Source organism: Plecotus auritus (assembly GCF_963455305.1).
Source record: "Plecotus auritus genome assembly, chromosome: 4".
Taxonomy (NCBI): Eukaryota; Metazoa; Chordata; class Mammalia; order Chiroptera; family Vespertilionidae; genus Plecotus; species Plecotus auritus.
The window spans coordinates 125,207,147-125,223,009 of NC_137775.1; the positions used below are offsets into that span (position 1 = coordinate 125,207,147).

Here is a 15,863-nt window from a genome sequence, read left to right on the forward strand (position 1 = left end):
TACCTAATAGTAGACAAATATGTAAATTGACCGTACCTCCGCCACACCCACCAGCCAATCAGAGGGAATATGCAAATTAGAAGGACAAAGATGGCAGCTGCCCAGCTGCTCCAGGCACGGAGTGGCCGGGCTGGCAGGACGCCTGCTATGAGAGGGAGGGCAGAGGACGAAGGGATCTACAGGAGCAGCACACTGGCCGCAGCGAAGACGAAGACTGCAGAATCTGGAGTCTGCAGCAAAGACGAAGATGGCATAATCCGGCCTGAGTCTGCAGCAAAGACAAAGGTGGCAGACTCCGGCCAGAGCGCCGGAGGAAAACAAGTGCTGGAAGCCAAGGGAAGAAAGGCCTATTGCACGAATCTCTTCGTGCAAGAGGCCTCTAGTCCCATCTAATAAAGGAGCAATATGCAAATTAACCATCACTCTGCTATACCCACAAGCCACGCCCTCCAGCCAATCAGGAGCGAGTATGCAAATTAACCCAACCAATATGGCTGCGGCCACGGAGCGAGCAGGAGGCTTGGGTTTCCCCAGCAATTGAGGAAGCCAAGCTTTCCGCATACCCTGGCTGGCCCAGGCCTCCACTTAAGGCTACAAAGTTTCAATTATAGAAGATAAATAAATCCCAACCAAAATGGCAGCAGCCATGGAGCTGGAGAGAGCAGGAGGCTTGAGTTGCCCCCAGCAATGGAGGAAGCCAAGCTTCCTGCACACCCTGGCCTGCCTTGGCCTCCACTCAAGGCTACAAAGTTTCAATTATAGAAGATAAATTAATCCCAACAAAAATGGCTGCATCCATGGGGCGAGCAGGAGGCTTGGCTCCACTCAAGGCTACAAAGTTTCAATTATAGAAGTTAAATAAATCCCAGATACCAGGGCCTCCGCTTGGGTCCCCGGGGGGCGTGGCCGGCCTGCAAACCACCAGAGGCCCCTCGCCCAGGCCGCCCCACGCCCCAAGGGAACCCCCACCCTGATATGGGACACCCTTCAGGGCAAACCAGCCGGCCCCCACCCGTGCACCAGGCCTCTATCCTATCTAATCCAATCTAATAAAAGAGTAATATGCAAACTGGCCATCACTCCAACACACAAGATGGCTGCCCCATGTGGTCAAAGATGCTGCCCCCATGTGGACATATGATGGCCGCCACAAGATGGCCAGCAGGGAAGGGCAGTTGGCAGAGACCAGGTCTGCAAGGGAGGGCAGTTGTGGGTGATCAGGCCAGCAGGGGAGGGCAGTTGGGAGGGACCAGGTCTGCAAGGGAGGGCAGTTAGGGGCGATCAGGCCAGCAGGGGAGGGCAGTTGGGAAGGACCAGACCTGCAAGGGAGGGCAGTTGAGGGAAATCAAGCCTGCAGGGGAGGGCAGTTAGGGTGACCATGCCAGCAGAGGAGGGCAGTTGGGGGGACCCACGCCTGCAGGGGAGAGCAGTTGGGGGGGGTGACCAGGCCTGCAGGGGAGGGTAGTTAGGGGCAAACAGGCTGGCAGGGGAGCAGTTAGGCATCAATCAGGCTGGCAGGGGAGTGGTTAGGGGGTGATCAGGCTGGCAGGCAGAAGCGGTTAGGGGCAGTTAGGAAGGCAGGCAGGTGAGCAGTTGGGAGCCAGCAGTCCTGGATTGTGAGAGAGATGTCCGACTGCCCGTTTAGGATCGGGCCTAAACGGGTAGTCAGACATCCCTCGAGGGGTCCCAGATTGGAGAGAGGGCAGGCTGGGCTGAGGGACACCCCCTCTCCACCTTCACCCCCCCATTCACAAATTTCGTGCACCGGGCCTCTATTATAATATATAAGTTGTAGGTCTCATTTTCATGAACATTTTCACTTACTCCAAAAGCTTAAATTTCTTTTCGACCTGAATTAAATCCCCTTGGTCCATGGACTTGTTCTGATTTGCATAGCTGTACTTAGTTCTGGGGCTGAGTGGTAGGGGTGATATCTCCGTACCCTACAAAAAACAACAACATTTGGAATATGGTCTTCCGTCTGCCACCAATTTGTATTTTGGGTAAGTGATGCCAAGAAGTATGTTTTGTAACTGACACCTACTTCCTATTACTTGAAATACCTCATTAGATTTATGCTAATGTAATTCTGTGCAGTATTGCTTATATTGGGTAACATGGAGCCCAAGAGGAGTAACATCTTGCTTTTCCACAGCCAGTGGAGTGACAACGAAATACCTACCTCTGTGTAGTTGTAGTGTGGAGGCATCTGATTGAAGCTGAACCAAAAGGAAGTTCTGCTGTTCAGGAAGGGTCCATTGCTCTTCCTCCCTTTTCTCATCCTTGCTGGAGAAGAATACCATTGGGTGGTTTGATATGAGCCAGGTCCTGATGTTAAAATCCACTGACCACATCTTTTACCCCTACCAGCCAATTTGAGGACCAAGAAAAAAATGTTAAATCTGTCTTGTTTAAGAGACTTCTCGAAATATAGTCCTGCTGATGCCCGACAGCCGTAGGCACTTTGTATCTGGGGTGAAATATAACATCTCTCTTGTTGCTGGTGAACAGTAAGATGTATGCTGAGTTGCTGTATTTGTGCCCTTCAGAGTGTGCATCAAGCAGCTGCAAATGCTGCTGTCATTTGATGTGGTGGCTCTGTCAGAAAGCGGAAGCTGCTGGTTTAGACTGGCTCCCTGTAGGATAATGAATTGTCATGCCTTTGCTGATTATCTAACAAGTTTGTACAACGTGTAACACAAGCTGACAAGACAAACAATTTTATTAATTTAAGCCTGCTGCTAATGGGATTGCAGTGTGGTATGAATGTAGGAGTATTATACACAAATACGGGAGTATGCTACCCCACAAAGACTTGTATTCTGGGTTTGGCAATGAGAATAGATTATTTTTCAAGAAACAATGTTTGGTATTTCCATTTGTCCTGTATTAGTTTGGATTTGAATTGAAAAATACTTAGGAATGCTCAGGGATTTATGAAGCTCAAATGAAACGAGCCATTGTATCAGCCTTTGAAGTGTTAGTGCTGATAAATGCCAGTGGGCAGTAGATAAACTTTTGGTTTTTACAAACTAGTTACAACTAAAGGAGCTTTTGTCTTAAATCTCTCTAGAGTTCTGCCTTCAGTTGGGAGAGAGCTGGGGCCTATGAGCTGATGGATTATATTTTTATGGCCTCTGTTCAGTTTTATTTTAATTTCAAAATTTCATGTCCTTATATAGGAACTTGACAATTTGAGATAGTTGAATCTTGATTAAGTAACATTTATTAACTGTGTTTATGGGAAGAATTCATCACCCAAAAGAAACTAGGTTAATCCAGTTAGATAAGAAAGAGGTTTCCTATGAACTCTGTGTAATCTGATTCTGGGTTCTGGGAAAGGTGCTCCCAGCGTGGAAAATGATTCAGCATAAGAACCCTAGGGAGTTTCAGAATCTGTAAGAGTACATAGATGTTGGGATAACCACTCAGCAAGAGTGGATATATTTCAGAGCTTCAAAGACAGTAACAATGGGCTGTTTCTTTCAGGATATTGGGTAAGGACTGCAACAGTGTAGTAGGCTCTTGTCACTTGTGTATCCACCAACATGCAGGCATTTATAAAGCGCAGGCTATACCCTGGGCCAAGTTAATGCAACAAGCATTCAAGAATTTAGGGCAGTGGCATAAAAAAAGTCACTTAAAAAAATCTTAGTAAATCTAAAACAGCAAGTGTGATTGGGGCTTTTGCCTTAGTAGTGCCGACTTTATGTATCATGATTTGGGATCATTCACTGTTTGCACCCCAACAATTGTGATGTTGCTGCCCATTAGCCCTCATTTCCCCTCTCCTTGATACCTCCTACACATCTGCTTTAGTAGCAGCTTATATACTTTAGACCTGTATGTTGTTTTAAAGCAGACTGGGGGGCATGGTGTGTTCTGCAGGTAAGTTCTGTAAGTGCATTTTGTATAGTTGAAAAAGCGTCATAAACTAGAGAATAATTGTTGATATGTTTTCCATTTTGTCTTCATTCTTCTTTTAAGAGGTAGAATTGCCAGCTGCTACCAGAAATAACAATATATTTACATAGTGGCACAAATTTCAAGTACTTTCCAGATTATGCTCCCAACTACAGGCCCGGTGCACAGATTTGTGCCCGGGTTGGGGGTGGGGGCGCATTCCCTCAGCCTGGCCTGCACCCTCTCGCAATCCGGGACCCCTCGGAGGATGTCCAACTGCCGGCTTAGGCCCGATCCCCGCAGGCCAGGGCTTAAACCTGCAGTCGGACATTCCCCGAGGGATGTAGCAGTGTGCCAAGCAGCAGGTGGCCAGGGAGGAGCCCAAGCCCGAGCTGGGCGCAGTGCCGCTTGTTCTCATCCCAGTCCGCTACGCCAGCCATGCGCCTGGCTTCTGGCTGAGCAGTGCTTCCCCTGTGGGAGCGCACTGACCACCAGGGGGCAGCTCCTGTGTTGAGCATCTGCCCCCTGGTGGTCAGTGCTAGTCATAGCTACTGTTCGTTCCAGACATTCGGTCATAATGGTTGCTTAGGCTTTTATATATGTAGATACTAATAAAAGTTATTCTCCATTTAAATGTTAAATGCTATTACTCTGCTTTGTCACTTTATGAAAGCTTTTTTTAAAGAAACTTTTTTTATTGAGGTTAAACATCTAGTCATGTGCATAAGGTACAGTAATCTTAAGTATTCACCTTGATGAATTTTTAGGTATGTATATGTTCTTTACCAACCAGATTGAAAGAATATTTCAACATCCCACAAGGTACCCATTCCAGACTTGATGATGCCTTATGGTAGCCACTCTTCTGATACCTATCATCGTTGATTAGTTGTGCCTATTCTTGAGCCTCATTGAATGGAATACATTGGGTACCCTTTTGTATCTGGCTTTTTTCATGCAATGTCATGCCTGTGAGATTTATACTTGCTGTTCTGTGTATCAGTAGTGGTTCTTTTCTCCTGTGTATACTATTCCATTGTATGAAAAACGACCTTTTGTGTGTGTAGCAATTTTCTTATTAATAGACATTTAGGTTGTTACCAGCTGGGATCTATTATGATGCTAATGCCTTTTGGTGGAAATGTACATTTTTTCACCTGGGAGAAATAGTATGCCTAGGAATTGTGTTGGTTGGGTCATAGGGCAGGTGAATGTGGATGGATTTTTTTTTTTTACCTTTACAATTTTATTAATCTGTCCTGCTTATGTATTACGTGAGACACCGGATAATGAATGGGAAAGGAATGAACTTTAAAGGATTTGGCTAGTTTGTGTCTGAAATCATCCTACCACTAGCTTTGAGACACTAAGAGGATAACTAAATTTAAACCTGGTTTTAAATTTGTAAAATGGGCATTATGACTTTTCTTGATTGTTTTATAGTAAATGAGGTTGAATAAAATAACACATAGGGTACATTTAACAAACATTCCTATTTTTTTTCTTTCTAGGGAAAGTATTAGATTGACTTCAACAATTCATTTTAAACTTTCCTAGCTTTGCCAAGGACAGTTAGCTATGTGCATACATGACAATAAGAAAAATTAGTCAAGAAGTTAATGTATACCTTTGTAAGAGCCTGACTTCTATGATTTGTCATCCTATATTCTCTTTGCCATTATTAAGGGACAAGTGTCTGCAAAAAACTATTTTTACCATATTATTTCTATATTCAATAGTTATTTGAAGTGCTAGCTTTTTGTTTTATAGCTTCCCCCTTCTTTAGTTGTTTCTTCATACCTTCAAGAATTGAGACCATTCTATGTGTCCAGCCATTTACTGATTGCTGGTATTGTAACAATATGGACTTGAACTAGAAACTGCATTATAATTGCAGACCGTATTCTGAACACATTTGTACGTCATTGGAATTTCCTTTTATAGCATAATAATTTTTAGAGCACATTTAAAAGTACAAAAGATTCCAAAAAATAGATTTCAAGTGGTTTATTGCTCTCCAAATATACCTTAACTAGGACTTCTGGAAATCACTGTTTTCATCATATCTCCATATGGTTTTCTAGGCCACCTACCACTACCATTTTGGCCATCAAGTATAAGATTAGCATGCTGAAGAACTGTTACTATTTTGCCTGCCTCTAATTATAATTCATCTTCCTTTACTTCAACTAAGTTTTAACTATCCCCAAACCCAAACATATTTTTTTGTAAAAGTTGAAGGTTTAGGGGCAGAAAATACTTTTAACAGTTATTTGTAAATTTCTTTTAAAAATATACTTTCTTATTGATTTCAGAGAGGAAGGGAGAGATAAAACATCAATGATGAGAGAGAATCATCGATCTGCTGCCTTCTGTATTTATCTCTGCTCCCCCACGCCTCCCCTTCCCCTCAACACACACTGGGGATTGAGCTTGCAACCCGGGAATGTGCCCTTGACCAGAATTGAATCCAGGAACCTTTAGTCCGCAGGCTGAGGCTCTATCCACAGAGCCAAACCAGCTAGGGCTGTAAATTTCTTTATTAAAGCAAATCCCTAGACCTGAGGGCTTCAGAACTAGCGCTGTCCATGGTGATCCTTTGACCAGCTGTAGTTTTGTGGATTATTTACTTATGAAAGTAAAGCAAAGTGGGACTTATTGAAGATATACTCTAAGGGAGGAGCAGGCCAGTCAAGAGAGACAATGGCCCTGAGCTCCTGGGTTATATGGTTTAAACAAAAAAAAAGATGTTACTGGAGCCGAAACAGGTTTGGCTCAGTGGATAGAGCGTCGGCCTTCGGACTGAAGGGTCCCAGGTTCGATTCCGGTCAAGGGCACGTACCTTGGTTGCGGGCACATCCCTGGTGGGGGGTGTGCAGGAGGCTGCTGATCGATGTTTCTCTCTCATCGATGTTTCTGGCTCTCTATCCCTCTCTCTACCTTTCTGTAAAAAATCAATAAAAATATATTTTTTTAAAAAAAGATGTTACTGGGGAGACAAAGAGAGGAGGAGATGAGGAGATGAAGAGATGTCGGTTCTTGTCTTCTCGGGGGAAAGATTTCAATAGAGACAAAGTTTAGCAAAGCAAGCAAGAATTTATTGGCTGCAGCAAAAACATACTTAGGGCAGGGAAACAAGGAAGGGCATAGAAGAGGCAACAAGAGAGCTGAGGCTTGGCTGCTTTGGCTCAGTGGGTAGTCAGAGAAAAGGGAAAAAGGAGCCTTGGAGATAGGTTTAGGGGTTAGCCAGGGATGATCTGCCACTGCCCATTCCTCCCCTGGTTGCAAGTCAAATGGGGTTCCTTAGAGGTTAGGAGATATGGAGATATGTGCCTGGGGGGTGGGGTGGGGAAGGGAATGGCATGGACATGCTCCTTAGAGGGAGAATGGCTTGTGGATTATATTTTAATTTCAAGGTGGAAAAGCTGTGGCCACCATCTCATTCAGTATATTTTAGGATAATTTGATCTCATTGATTAACTGAGAAAGTTTCAACTAAGGGAGGAAAGCTAAGCCAAAAAACACTTAACATGCCAAGGATAGACTATTTACAGAGACATAGACTATTAACAGAGACATAGTCATATTTAAACTGTTCTATAATACTCAACAATCTTGTCCACCCTCTGTAAGTCTTCAGCTTTGATAACCTGAAAGTTCTGGTTTCTGATTAATTTTCTTTTTTTAAAAAAATAAATCTTTATTGTTCAGATTATTACAGGTGTTCCTCTTTTTTTCCCCCCATAGCTCCCCTCCACCTGATTCCCCACCCCACCCCACCCCATGCCCTTACCCCCGCCACGGTCTTCATCCATAGGTGTAAGATTTTTGTCCAGTCTCTTCCCGCACCCCTCACACTCCTTTCCCCCTGAGAGTTGTCAGTCCACTCCCTTTCTATGTCCCTGATTCTATTATATTAACCAGTCCATTCTGTTCTTCAGATTTTTTTATTCACTTGATTTTTAGATTCACTTGTTGGTAGGTATGTATTTGATGTCATTTGTTGTTCATAATTTTTATCTTTACCTTTTTCTTCTTCTTCCTCTTCTTAAAGAATACCCTTCAGCATTTCATGTAATCCTGGTTTGGTGGTGATGAACTCCTTTAGCTTTTTCTTGTCTGTGAAGCTCTTTATCTGACCTTCAACTCTGAATGATAGCTTTGCTGGCTAGAGTAGTCTTGGTTGTAGGTTCTTGCTGTTCATCACTTTGAATATTTCTTGCCACTCCCTTCTGGCCTGCATAGTTTCTGTTGAGAAATCAGCTGACAGTTGTATGGGTACTCGCTTGTAGGTAACTAACCATTTTTCTCTTGTTGCTTTTAAGATTCTCTTTTTGTCTTTTGTCCTTGGCATTTTAATTATGATGTGTCTTGGTGTGGTCCTCTTTGGATTCCTCTTGTACGGGGTTCTGTGCTCTTATCTTTGTCCCGCTAATTTGCATATTCCCTCCTGATTGGCTGTGGGCATTGTGGAGTGATGGTCAATTATCATATTTCTCTCCCTTTTTAAAATAAACCTTTATTCAGATTATTACAATTGTTTCTCCTTTTTCCCCCCATAGCTCCCCTCCACCCGGTTCCCACCCCACCTTCTACCCTTACCTCCCCCCAACTGTCCTCATCCATAGGTGTATGATTTTTGTCCAGTCTCTTCCTGAACCCCCCATACTCCTTTCCCCCTGAGAATTATCAGTCCACTCCCTTTCTATAGCCCTGATTCTATTATATTCACCACATTATTCTGTTCCTCAGGTTTTTAATTCACTTGATTTTTAGGTTTACTTGTTGATATGTATTTGTTGTTCATAATTTTTATCTTTACTCTTTTCTTCTTCCTCCTCTTCTTAAAGAATACCCTTCAGCATTTCATGTAATCCTGGTTTGGTGGTGATGAACTCCTTTAGCTTTTTCTTATCTGTGAAGCTCTTTATCTGCCCTTCAATTCTGAATGATAGCTTTGCTGGGTAGAGTAATCTTGGTTGTAGGTTCTTGCTATTCATCACTTTGAAAATTTCTTGCCACTCCTGTCTGGCCTGCATAGTTTCTGTTGAGAAATCAGCTGACAATCGTATGGGTGCTCCCTTGTAGGTAATTAACTGTTTTTCTCTTGCTGCTTTTAATATTCTCTCTTTGTCTTTTGCTCTTGGCATTTTAATTATGATGTGTCTTGGTGTGGTCTTCTTTGGATTCCTTTTGTTTGGGGTTCTGTGCGCTTCCTGGACTTGTAAGTCTATTTCTTTCACCAGGTGGGGGAAGTTTTCAGTCATTATTTCTTCAAATAGGTTTTCAGTATCTTGCTCTCTCTCTTCTTCTGGCACCCCCATAATTCTGATGTTGGTATGCTTGAAGTTGTCCCAGAGTCTTCTTACACTATCTTCAACTTTTTGGATTTTTTTTTTTTTTTTGCTTTTTCAGTTGAGTGTTTTTTGCTTCTTTGTATTTCAATTCTTTGACTTGATTCTTGTGTTCCTCTAGTCTGTTGTTGGGTCTCTGTATAATATTTTTTATTTCAGTCAGTGTATGTTTAATTTCTAGTTGGTCCTTTTTCATATCTTGGAGGGTCTCGTTATATTTATCGGCCTTTTCTAGGATATTCTTGAAAAGCCTTATAACCGTGGTTTTGAATTCTATATCCAGTCGTTTGTTTTCCTCCATTTCTTTCGTTTGTGATCTGTTTCTTTGACGCTGCATTTTAATTGCTTCCCTGAGTTGGTAGGGTAGCTTTGTGTGCTAGGTTTCCTATATGGCCCAGTGCGTCGGCCTCCCCAGTTAATCTGAGGTGGACACTCTTGGTGCACCCCTTTGTGGACTGTGTGTACAGCCTTGTTTTAGTTAAGTCTTGATTGTTGTTGGTATCACTGGGAGGAATTGACCTCCAGGCCAGTTGGCTGTAAGGATCAGCTGTGTCTATGCTGGGAGAAGTTCGGTGCTGGAGACAGCCTTATAGGATTAGACTTGCCAAATTGCAGTAGCCTCTGTGCTCAGCTTGGATGGGGTGGAGTCTCAGGGCGGAGCAGACAGTCTTGGCTTCCTGTCAGCCTTGCTCTTGTGCGCACCTTCAGACCTCTGCCTTGCCCGGCTCCCGAGTCTCCGCCCGAGAGTCCAGATTCCCCCCACAAGAGCGTGGGTCCCCAGGGGCTCGCCTGGAACTGGGGTTCAGTGCAGTCGGAACTGGGGCTCAGTGCAGTCAGGAGCTTCTGACTCCCTTCCACTAGGGAAAGCCTGTGGCAACCTCTGCAGCCTTTGTGCACACTGGCACGCCAGGGCTTCCCCGGGTCTCCCCCGGGTCTCCCCCAGGTCTCCGAGTCTCCGGGTGACTTTCTCTCTACCTGACAGACCAGACTCTCCCTGTATGAGCCTGGGTACACGGGGTTTCGCCCGGGACTGGGGTTCAGTGCAGTCAGAACTGGGGTTCAGTGCGGTCGGGGTCTTCCTTCCCCCTTCCGCCAGAGAAAGTCAGCCAGGCTCTCAGCCACCCTTCCTCTCTGCACGCACAAAGACCCTTTGCCGTACCTCCAATTCTCTGTGAGCTTTTCTCTTTCCTTCTAGTTGTAGAATTTTCACTCAGCCAGCTTTCCTGTGGTTCTGTCTTTTAGTTGTAGTTTTGAAGTTGTTGTGCGAGGCAGCAGTTTAGGTGCTTACCTATGCCGCCATCTTGGTTTCTCCATATTTCTCTCTTATTAGTATGGATAAGTAAAATAGGTAAACTAGCTAACTCTCCATTTTTTTAACTAGCACAATCTCAGAAAAAATAGAAATAGTCTAAATAGTTAGAAATTCGGACTAGGTTAAATAAATTATGGAATATCTGTGCTCTATTAAGATTTTCAAAAAATTGAATTTTCACTTTAAGAACAGTGTAGAAGTATTGAATGTACAGTTTGAATTTTTAGTTATGTATAACTATGCATTCCAATTTTGTATCTACCCAAACTAGAAAGATTATATGTCTGCCGGGACACTTATTTTGGTTACATTGTTAAGTGAACAGAATGTCAAAATTCATTCTATTTGTATTATAATTATAATTGTACAAAAACATGAGCATAGAGTAAGACCGAAAGGGAAATGTTTTTAGAACAGGGTTAAACAATTGTGTTTGAGTAAATATTAGAGTTTATTTTTAAATTTTAATTTCTTTCCTTTTTTGTTTTTTACACCAGATTTGTTAATATTAATGACTCTCCTATTTAAAAAGATGATTTTTGATCAGGAATCTTCACATTAAGGCTCTCCTGCATTGGGCCTCCCTTATACTGTCAGTAACTGTAGTATATCTGTTGAGTTCCTCTAAAATAGTAGTTCTCAAACTTTTTGGTTTGAGGATTCCTGCATATTACTAAAAATTATTGGGGACCAAAAGAGCTTTTGTTAATGTGGAATAATTATGTATTAGTATGTAGTCTATTAGGACTAAAACTGAGAATTGTAAAGTATTTAATTTAAAAAATATTACAAGCCTGTTAATATGTTAATACAAATAAGTTTTCATGAAAAACAACTATTTTCCAAAAAAAAAAAAAATTAAGAATGACATTACTTTTTTTGGGCAAATCTGTTTGATATATGGCTTAGTAGAAGACAGTTGGAATTCTGAATCTGCTTTGCATTTTTTATTTTTGTTTTATGTTATTTTGGTTGAAAAATTTGAAGAAATTTTAGCTTCACACAAATATAGTAGTTGGAAAGGAAGGAAAAGAGAGGAGCAGGGGTATTTCGCCTATGTTTTGAGAACTGCTACTGTAAAACAACAGTATTTCCTGTGTGACATTGTGAACCACATTGAATATACTAATACTACTCAAACCCTGTAGAAATCTTGACTTGCAGTATTGCGTGGCTATAGATTGTGGGTGGTACTGTTGATAAAGTGAAGTCACCATCTATAAATCAGTATCTTCTGACAGTCCACTTATTTTGTTCTCTTACAGTTGAGACTTAGATGAAAGTACTAGCCTGAAAGAGCAAATATGCTTTCTTTATACATAGGGAAGATAAAAAAAAATCCCAGCAATTTTTAGGCTACACTTGTTGTCAGAGAGCAGAAATACTGCATCTAGAATTTTGTATCCTTTGAGCCCCTGGTTTATTATGTAATGTGAATTGTTTTCCTGAACATTTGGTACTCTGCCACCATTAAATTTGACAAATAATTGCATTGGCTCCCAAACATGTTGAGGTGGCAAAACTCCTAGAATGTACATGGTACATAAAAATATTTAATTCTGTCATGTTAATTTGAGATAATTCTCCAGCTAGAAAATATATTATATGTAAGTTACATAAAATGAAGTATATGTGTGCACAAAAATATTCATTCTTTTAATCCTATATAATAAAAGGCTAATATGCTAAGTGCCCAACTGTTTGTTCGACCAGTTGCTATGGCGTGCACTGACCACCAGGGGGCAGATGCTCCAACTGGTAGGTTAGCTTGCTGCTGGGGTCTGGCCCATCGGGACTGGGCGAGATGGGCCGGATACGCCCTGGACCCCTCTGGTGGTCCTTCCCTGGCCGGCTGGCCCCAGTCAGCTCCGATGGGGACTGGGAGAGATGGGCCGGACATACCCTGGAGCCCTCCTGTGGTTTCTCCCCAGCCCCAATTGTGCACCGGTGGGGTTTCTCGGCTTGTTCTGTGCCCTCTCGCAATCCGGGACCCGCCAGAGTATGTCTGCAGGCCAGGCCGAGGGATTCCACTGGTGCACGAATTCTTGCACAGGGCCTCTAGTAGTAATATAATAGTAAGAGGAACTTGTTATTGGTTCATTGATTTATTGACATTTGACACTTGATAGCGAATACTCTTTTTTATTAAAGAAAAACTTACGGACAAAATTTCTAAACTGAGACTATTCAGTTTTCTAACTTAATTTTTGGTAACATTATTTTACTTGATGTTGATACTTCTTTTCCTAACTTTGTCCTTTGTAAGATTGCCGTGGTTTTTAGGGGTCTTTTGTAATTCCATATAAATTTTTGGATTATTTATTCTAGTTCTGTGAAAAATGCCATTGGTATTTTGATAGAAATTTTATTGAATCTATTGTATGTACATTTTATGGTGTTAATTCTTAGTGTCCATGAGCACAGCCATTTATTTGTATCTTCTTCAATTTCTTTCTTCAGTGTCATAATTTTCCAAATATGGATCTTTTACCTTCTTGGTTGGTTAAATTTATTCCTAGCTATTTTATTTTTGATGCAGTTGTAAATGGGATTGTTCACTTTCTTAGTTCTGATAGTTTCTCTTTCTGAAAGTTCATTATTGGTGTATAAAAATGTAACTGATTTTTGAATATTTATTTTGTATCCTGTTACTTTACTAATCTGCTTATCAGTTCTAGTAGTTTTTGGAAGGAATCTTTAGAGTTCTCTATATACAGTATTATGTCATCTGCAAATAACGACAGTCTTCTTTCTTTTCAATTTGAATGCCTTTTATTTCTTATCTGATTGCTGTGGCTAGAACTTCCAGTACTAGGTTGCATAAGAGTGGTGAAAGTGACATCCTGTCTTGTTCCTGATCTTAAGGGAAAACACCTTTAGTTTTTCCTGGTTGAGGATGATGTTAGGTGACACATTTTCGACATTCCATTTCAGAAGTAATGATGTTCTAGAAAAGCAGCCTGAGACCCACTAAAATATATTGATAAGGCCTATTAAGTCTAATGAAGTAAGTTGTAATTATTTATGGGATAGCAGTGAATTCCAATCTGAATATTATGGCTTTCACAACAGTAATCTGAAGGTTGTAACTGAGTTTTTCCTATTGATATTATAAAAGTGTTTCATTTCTTTTGCTGGAAGAGCTCTCTCCCACCCTTTTGCCCATCCCTACATAATATGTACTTTTACATTTCTTTTGGTTCATTCCATTGAGGAGGTGCATTGTGTGTGCATGTGTAAAGTACTTTAATAGTGCTATTTGGCTTTTCATGGTCCTTAACTCTGGAAGGAACTTCACATTTTCATTAGTTTTCTGATGTTGCTGTATTGCAGATGCTGTTGAAGGCTTTTTCTGCCCTGGGCCACTATCTTCAGTTTTCTTATAATAGAGATGAATAACAAAACAAAACCAGTCAGAACCCATGCATGTAGGAGGCTATGATTTTTATCATAATATCCTTTAATGTTTGTATATTTGAGCAAAATTTTCCAAATGCTGTCTATTTGAAATTTCCTTTCTGCATTTGTGTGTCAAAGTGAAGGATTGGGGATTAGAAAAAAAAATTGTAAGTTGGTACCAAATGATGTTTCCAGGACTGGTTTGTAGGATCAGATGTACGTTTTTCAAATTGGAACCTTTTCTAATGGGCCCCTGGGAAATGTCTTAGCTAAATTGTAACAGAGACTGGTGAAGTTGATCGAGGTAAATTGCTCCCATTGCTGAGGGTTCAGAAACCAGGCTGTCGAAGCTAAAATTCCCTGGGAACTCGGGTAGAACTATTGCAGACCCCTTTGAGTAGAGAAAAGGGGTTGGTGTCACTGTTGATGAATGGGAGGAGATTAAAGCTTGATTTTGCAGTGAACTGGTATCATGCTCTTTGGGAGACTAAAGAAAAACTTATGAAAAGCCCATCAGAATCAGTTAGATGATTATTTTCAATATTGGCTATAAATGATATCTACTAGGAATACATGGTGAAAACATTGGACTGTCTAGTAGTTTACATTATAGAAAAGTAGCACCAAAAAACTTAGTTGTGCCTACCCTTGGTGAGCCCAGAGACCAAGGGATTCCACAGGCAATTTCTAATTTCTACTTCATAGTCAACTCCTGAGCACTTTTGATTTGCATTTTGAAAAATGAACCTGACTGGTTTTGACTATTTATGGTATTACATTAAAATAGAGGACGTCAGGAAAGTATTTGTGATGGGTATTCTGATGACCTGGTTTATGTCTTTCCCAGACACCTACCTGTATTTGAGAAAAGTCCCTTGAGCTCTCTGCAAAATGGGAATAATGATACATTACAAAATTGTGTGACACATCATGACTTTTATAATCGATAAAACTCAATGCTGACAGCACCTGCCTGTCCATTGTGCTGAATCTCTGGTAAGTGCAGAGAGCACTAAATTAAGGACGTAGCTTAAAACTTAATTCAAAGTTGAGGACTTTCTGAGCCATGGCTCATTGAGTTGGTGTGTGGTATACTGTAAATGTCCGGGAACAAACTTTTTATGTGTTCTCTCAATGGAGAGAATTTCTTGTGGTTTAGCTCTCTATCTCTTGGGAATTCTTGCATACCTTTTAGGAGCTCAAATCTTTTGTTTATCTAGGAGAGGGGTAGGGAACCTTTTTTTTCTGTTAAGGGCCATTTGGATATTTATAACATCATCCATGGGCCATACAAAATTATCAACTTAAAAATTGTGTTGCTGTGAAAAAGCTCCTAGATTTATTGAATTTCGAGTCCTGCCTGCAGTTGCCTTGGCAGGGCCAGACCAAAGGATAAGGCCTCTGAACCAGATGTCCCCCACCCTTGATCGAGGAGGATAAAGGAATGATGAGGATTATGTAACCATAGCTTGTAATGGCTGAACTTAATATGATTTAGGTTTGCAGCTCTCCTAGGCCCATTATAAGATCACTTTTTTAAAAAAGTGGGCTTGAGCATTAAAAATTTTAAATTTTCAGTTACAGTTGACAAACAATACTACATTAGTTTCAGGTGTACGACGTAGTGCTTAGATATTTATATACCTTACAAACTGCCTGGTAGGTATAGAACCCATCTGGACCAATAAGATTACTTTAAAAAAAAATACATTTTAAAAATTTATTTCAGAGAGGAAGGGAGAGGGAAAGAGAGATAGAAACATCAATGAGAGAGAATGATTGATTGGCTGACTCCTGCAAGACCCCTACTGGGGGTCGAGCCTCCAACCCAGGCATGTGCCCTGGAACAGAATCGAACCTGGGACCCTTCAGTCCGCAGGCTGATGCTCTATCCA

General features: G+C 41.4%; 1 protein-coding gene and 1 pseudogene across 2 annotated transcripts in view; one reads left to right on the forward strand and one right to left on the reverse strand.

The window, feature by feature from the left end:
• The window catches only part of SND1 (staphylococcal nuclease and tudor domain containing 1), a 495,060-nt gene that overhangs the window by 112,846 nt on the left and 366,351 nt on the right, over positions 1-15,863 (forward strand). The window lies entirely within an intron of this gene.
• LOC308245957 (SET domain-containing protein 9-like) overlaps positions 1,821-15,863 on the reverse strand; it is a 64,556-nt pseudogene continuing 50,513 nt past the window's right edge. The window contains exons 2-3 of the transcript in view: positions 2,183-2,286; positions 1,821-1,943 (exon numbers count right to left, since the gene is read on the reverse strand). The product of the transcript in view is annotated as an SET domain-containing protein 9-like (transcript). The remainder of the gene's footprint in view (positions 1,944-2,182; positions 2,287-15,863) is intronic.